General features: G+C 34.2%; 1 non-coding gene across 1 annotated transcript; it reads right to left on the reverse strand.

Annotated features, from left to right (window-relative positions):
* Window positions 1–6,478: 6,478 nt before the first annotated feature.
* On the reverse strand, window positions 6,479–6,585 carry LOC145019076 (small nucleolar RNA R71). Its single transcript, XR_013667396.1, has one exon. It is a non-coding gene; the product is annotated as a small nucleolar RNA R71 (small nucleolar RNA).
* Between the last annotated feature and the right edge of the window lie 395 nt (window positions 6,586–6,980).

Here is a 6,980-nt window from a genome sequence, read left to right on the forward strand (position 1 = left end):
CATGAGATAGCTTCTATTTTTAATTATCTTGTTTGTGTTATTTTTGTAAAATGTTTGAGTACGGTGGATTAAACATACTGCTTACATGTTTAAAGCAATGTAAGGAAACTATTTCATGTTCATAAATAAGTTACCAACAAAAAACTTAATGACCAAGTCTTGATTTTAACCAAATAATAAAGGAAATGGGTGTGTCTTTGGAGATTTTAATGCAATTAGAAATGAGTCTGAAAGATTTGGTTGTGTGTTCTTTCAAAGAGTTAGCACAAGATTATAATGATTCTATTAATGATAGTGAGATTCTTGAAGTGGCTATGGGGGCTTTTTCTTTTACTAAGGTGAGTCCAAATGGAACAAAACAAAGTAAATTAGACCGGTTCTTTGTTTCAATAGAGGTGGTTACACATTTCTCTGATTTTTCTGCTTTGAATAAAATATTTCGGATCATAGACCCGTTTTAATAGTCAAATGTTGTGTTGGAGTTTGGACCTAGACCGTTTATATTTTTCCCTCTTGGATATATGAGCCAGATTTTGATCATATTGTAAAAAATTCTTGGGGTTTGGATTATAATGCTACTAATGGAGGGGCTAGTATTCGGTTTTAGGATAAGCTAAAAAGGCTTAAATAGACTATAAGGCGATGGTGAGGTTTGGAAAAAACTAAAAGAAATTCTTCCTAAGTTCAATTATTAAATAGATTAAAAGATATTGATAAAGTAGTGGATGATGGGTTACCTTCGAATGAGATTATGGAAGAAAGATGTTTTGTATTAAGACTCAACTATATGAATTGGAAATATAGAGATGAAACATGTGGCTCAAGATTAAATGGATTATAGAAAGATGATGAAAACTCTAAAAAAATCATAGTATATAGAATAGAAAACTTATGCAACTTGCTATTTAAGGTGTGGACGTAGGTTTGGATTGGATGACAGGTAAAAAAATTGATTTTCGAATTTTATGAAAAAAAGTTTAAAAAGTTTGTGGTCATCCTGAAGGAGAGGAAGAGCTCTGGTTAAGCAATCCCTTTTTCTTTTTCTTGAAGCGTTGGTTTTTCAGGAAGAAGTAAAAATGGCAGTGTGGGCTTGTGGTAGCGAAAAAGCCCCGCGTCCATATGGTTTTAATTTTGAAATCATAAAGTGATATGAGATTTGCAAAGGCCATAGGATGTAAACCAGATAAACTGCTTTTTACTTATCTTGGTTTACCGGTTAGTCAAAACATGTTCAGAATAGAAAGTTGGGATCTAGTGAAATCAAAGGTTCATAAAAATTGTCAAAATGGAATGTTACAACTTTATCGATTGGTGGTCGAGCTATGCTTTTAAAATCGATTATGGGTGCTATTGGTATATATTATATTTCTATATTTCTCCTTTCGGTGGTGGTTGCTAAAGACCTTGAATCGAGTAGATCAATTTTTTGGGGGTAGTGATGATGATGTTAGTAAAATGCACCGGGTCAAATGGGTCTTAGTGCTAGCGGAAAGATGCAAAGGAGGGTTAGGTGAAGCTTATCGGCTATAAATGTTAAGTTACTACAAAAATGAAGATGGCATTTTCTGAATAATATTTCTATGATTTGGGTTGAAGTTATTAAAGCTTTGTATGGTGATCAAAGAGGTTTCGAGATGGGTCAACATAGGGCTAGCAGTTATGGGCTGTGGGCTCATATTATTTTAGCTAGTTCTCGTTTGGTGGAAAAAAAATTATTATAGATCACTCGGTTTGAAGAGGTAGATTGGTAATGGTTGTTTGATTATAATTTTGATAGATTCTTGGGTAGGGATCAAACTTTATCAACTTGTTTCCCTCAGCTATACCATATCGACACAAACCTAGAATGCTCGATTTTTTATATGTGGTCTGATGCTGGATGGAAATGGCAATGACATCGGGATATTAGAGGAGGAGTCGAGTACATTCAATTAAACGACTTGTTGGTGGTGCTACAAGGTATTGTTCTTTCGGATTGTGAAGATAAATGGTGGCGGGATATAGGGGATTGTGGAACTTTTTCGTTGCTGATACTAGAAGATGGACTGATAATCATGTTCTACAATCTATTGACTTGCATACGAGATGAAACATTTTATACCTAGAAAGGTGAATATTTTTTTTGGCGTGTCCTGTTAGATCGACTTCCTTTTAGTGATAATTTAGACAAAAGAGGTATCGATATTCCTTATACTCTTTGTCATGTTTGTTCATTAGAAATTGAGCAACTAGACCATTTTTTTAACTGTGAGGTGGCAGCTAGAACGTGGAATGCAATGTTTTTTTGCTTGATTTTTATCCAACAAAAGTTGCTTCAAAAAGAGCTATGTTTGATGCTTTTGTGACTATTCTAGTTATATGTAAAAAAATGAATCATTGATGCGGTGACATGTACTACCCTCTATTGATGACTATTCTAGTTCTTTGTAAAAAAAGGAATCATTGGTGCGGTGATATGTACTACCCTCTGGTATTGTGGCTATTTTGAAACGATCAACTTTTAGTAAGTAAGAAGATTATAAAAGATCAAATTGTTGATGCGATAAATGAATTTTTTTTTCTTATGGTTTTGTGATAGAAATAGTAAATGTTTTGTAAATTGGGTTTGTTGGTTACAACAATGTAACATCCAAATGCAAGTACTCGATCTATCAATATTTTGAATTAAATAAAAATGATAAACCCCAAATCAAGGAGGGTCACGTCGTGAGAGATAAGGTCTCACGACGTGACATTCGACTGAAACGCATGACCATTTTTTAGGCTCATGACCTGACACATATATGTTCACGTCGTGAGATCAGGCTAACCCTAATATTGTGTTTTGCTCCCTATTTAAGGGAAGTAGGAGGCTAGGGTTTGCACACCCTCATCCTCCATCACCCCCTTCCTGCCCAAATCATTTTTAGCCTCCATTGGTGACATTGAAGAGCTCATTGAAAGATCTAGTATGCTCAAGAATCATATTAAAGTGATATTGCTAATTAACATAGGATACTAATGGGTCACACTAACAATAACTTGATATAATTTATTATTTATTAGAAATTAATCTTAACAAATATTCAATAAACTCTTATAATTAATTGGAAATTATATATTTCTAGAAAATAATAATTTTCATTAGCAAATAATATTACATAATTCATATGGTATGAATTATTAAGTCATGAACAACATTTTGGACTAGATAAATTGTTTTGTCTTTTACAAAAAAATTAAAGTCTATATTTTATAAACTTTGTTTATAAAATGTAAAAGTTATCTCTTCTTTTAGGAAGATATGGCCAAAACTAACTAGGTTAGTCCAGGCATGGCTTTCAAATTTAAATAATCAAAAGTAAAGTCTATACCATACAAGCATGGGATTCATTCTATCTAGTAGAAGCATGGGTGCTGATATTGCCATATTTATACATATTTTTAGGCAATATTTGAATACATTTTGATTAATATTTTGGTTATTTTCATAGATAAGTGATACTTATAAGATGTAATTGTATTTTGCAGCTAAAAGAATTCATCTTGAAGAATAAGGACTAAAGGCGACAAGGATTGGAACTTTGGAGGTTTAAAGCTTAAAAGATGAAGAATTCAGCAAAAAGACGACCTCATGACGTGAGGAATCAAGCCTCACGAAGTGAGTATTAAAGTTTTAGAAGATAAACATCCGGAGGCAAGAATCCGTGTTCAATACGGATAAATACTAAGCTCACGATGTGAGAATCTTTTTCTCACGACATGAGGAGGTTAAAATCGAAATCTATAAATAGTTTTGATGCTTATGGATTTTAGAGGTTGGCTAGAGAAAATAGTTTCCAGAAGTCGTTTTTCATTGAAAAAGAAGATAGGAATCTAGTAATTTCAACCAAGGAAGAAGAAGAAGATCATACTTAATTCTTAGTTTGGTACATTATTATGCTTTTGATTATGAGGATTGCTTGTTTGATTGTTACTATGAGTAGCTAAATCTACCTGCTTATGTTAGCTAAATGAAGCTAGAACTCATGGGTTATGTTAGTATGGATTTTTCTATTTGGTTAATGGCTTATGTTTGATTGTTTAAACCTAGCATGTTGAATTTGATACTAGATTGCTTTATTTCAAAAACGTGTTCTTCAATTATGAACTTCAAAAATCGCACAACTTCTTCAAATTAAGCTCATTCACTGCTTCACTTTCGCTCAACACTACAAAATAAGATCAAGAACTAGAGCAACACATCTTCATTCGGTTAAGGTAAAATAAAACTAAAAAGAAAAATAAAACTAAAACTAAAACTAAATAAAAAAGAAAAGAAAATGCAAACTCTAAAAACATCTGGTTGCCTCCTTACAAACGCTTCTTTTTAAACGAGTCGTAAGCCAGACTCCTTCCCAATCTACGTTGCATCAGGTGGAACTGTAACCTCCCCGTTCTCCATCATCTCGAGCCTTATTTTCTTGTAGGCAACCCATCCATTGAATGCCTTTCTTGAGCTTTCTTGCATTGTTGAGTTAACATCTTCTTTGTGCTTTCGCTTGGGTTCTTTCCTCATTCTTGTGTCTTTAGCTTTTTTCTTGTCTCTTTCTAGGTTTTTCTTATCAAAATTGGACTCATCACTCTCTTCTTCTTTTTCTTCAATCAACTCTGTTACTGGATTTGGTGGTCTTGTAAAAGCAAACACCTCAAAAATCATTGGTGTTGACATTAGAGGTTTCGAAGGCTTTTCTTCTTTTTCCAATTGCTCTTTAAGTTCGTTATGCTCCATGAACATTGTGTTTCCTTGATTTATCAAATTTTCCTTGGCATAGGATGGGAATGGAAGAGGTGGTTGATACAACTCAAAAAAAAAAAAATCATAATAGCTTAGGTAAGTAGGGTGTCGATCACAGGTTATACCTATCTAGTTTTAATTCATATTCTATGTAGTTTAGTGACTATTAGATTATTAGATCTAAGATCGAACCAATCTTAGATAAGTAATTAAAGTATTTGAATTTGGATGTGCTAGAGAACACATATTGTAAATGTAATTGTGTTTGTTAACTCAATCTTACATAGCTCCAATCCTGTTTAATAATTGATTATGTGTTAAATTATGTATGACCATGCATAACTTTACATGAATTAATTCAACATTGGTAAATTTGGACTCAAATTGCTAATAATATATTAATTGGTAACCAACAAGAATTATCCATAATAAATAGCTAACCATTGAGGGAAAGTGGATTTGAATTAACATAAGTGTTTTGAATATTGATTGAATAGTTGTTAAGAATTTAAGTTTGTCTAAACTTGCAAAATTAGATAAAAAAAACCATTTTACTTTTGCTTAGAATTTTAGGTTAATTTAATAGTAAGTAGCTTAAGCAATTCATTTCATTCCCTGAGATCGATACTCGACGGTTTGTGCTATACTATTTGTGAAATGGTACACTGCCCTGGATCGGATAGCTAGTAGGATAGGAGGTAAAATTAGGTGTAGCTATTAGAAAACATCGAGTTTTTGTTGCCGTTGCCGGGGAACGGCTTATTTGATTGTTAATTTATTTGCTTTAGGTTAATCAATCCTTTTTGTGGGGTAAAACCTACAAAAAGTTAAGTGTTTGCCTTAGTTTTCATTTTAGAACTGAACTCACGATACGAGCTTAGTAAGTTACGTTTTATTTTGTTTTTCGTTTCTGTTTAGTTTAGTTGCGACAACATCACGTGGTGCCCTATACCACGTCATGGTGGACAGTCTGTAGGTAGTCTTAAGTAGTTTTTGTTCATTTTTACATTTTAATTTTTGCTTTTGTTGCAGTAGTTCATGACCCATGGGTATAACACACCTTTGATACCACCACTTGAAGATCTAGAGTCATCCCTTCACAAAATGACGGATAAGAATGTAGGAGAAAACCAACCACCAAAGAAGTCGCCTTTCAAGGATCTTAAATTAGTTTTTGGGAAAAAGAAAGGGAAGAACATGGGAGAGTCGAGCAATCAAAAGAAAGACGAAAACAAGATTGAAAGCTTTGAGGAAAATCCTAATTCAAAAGATTCTGATTACGAGACCGAACCTAAATTCAAGTTAGAACATATTGAACCCGAAGACAAGCCAATAAACGTGATGGAAAACATTGCTGATATGTCCATGGAGGCATATAAGAAGAGAATCCGAGAGGACACCGGTCCAGGTCTTGTGCAGCCCGTGATTCCAGCTGCAACTACATTTGAGCTGAAGGGACACATTTTGTCCGCACTTAAAGTACCGTTTTCCGGGAAAGACCATGAGGATGCATATAAACACCTTGGTGTATTAAACGATATAGCAGATTACTTTAACTTCCCTAATGTTCCAAGAGAGATGGTGCTTTTGAGAATGCTTCCCGTTACTTTCAAGGGAGCCGCTAAGGATTGGCTAAACGCACTTCCACCCGATGCAATTACTACTTGGGCATAGATGCACGAGCAATTTTTGGAACACTTTTTCCCACCTTCAAAGGTTACTAAACTCAAGAAAGCTATAGCAAATTTCGAGCAACAACTGGGGGAGTCACTTTATGAAGCATGGGAACGCTACAATGGGTTGATAAGGAATTGCCCCCAAAATGACTTGAATGAGCAACAAGAAGTGTCTATATTTTATGATGGGGATAATGCCATGACAAGACAACTCCTTGATTCTCAAGGAACCTTAACTAAGAAAAATCTGGCTGAAATCAAAGAGTTAATTGAAAAGTTTTCCTAGCATTCTCGTGAGTACCATATCCTAGACATGATGTGGCAAAAGGAATAGGTAGTGGGACTTCTGAAGACATGGCTGCTGTTTTAGCTATGCTAAATCCGATGGACCAAAGGATGACAAAAATGGACCAATCAATTCATGCTATTAGAGTCGGTTGTGAAAGATGCAATGGTCCACACTTGACAAAAGAGTGCCACTTGGATGATAATGGAAATAAGAAGGCTTAAGTGTTTTACTCGTGTGGAGATAAGTATGATGAAGATTG

This window comes from Lactuca saligna, chromosome 9 (genome assembly GCF_052625555.1).
Source record: "Lactuca saligna cultivar CGN05327 chromosome 9, ASM5262555v1, whole genome shotgun sequence".
NCBI classification, from domain to species: domain Eukaryota; kingdom Viridiplantae; phylum Streptophyta; class Magnoliopsida; order Asterales; family Asteraceae; genus Lactuca; species Lactuca saligna.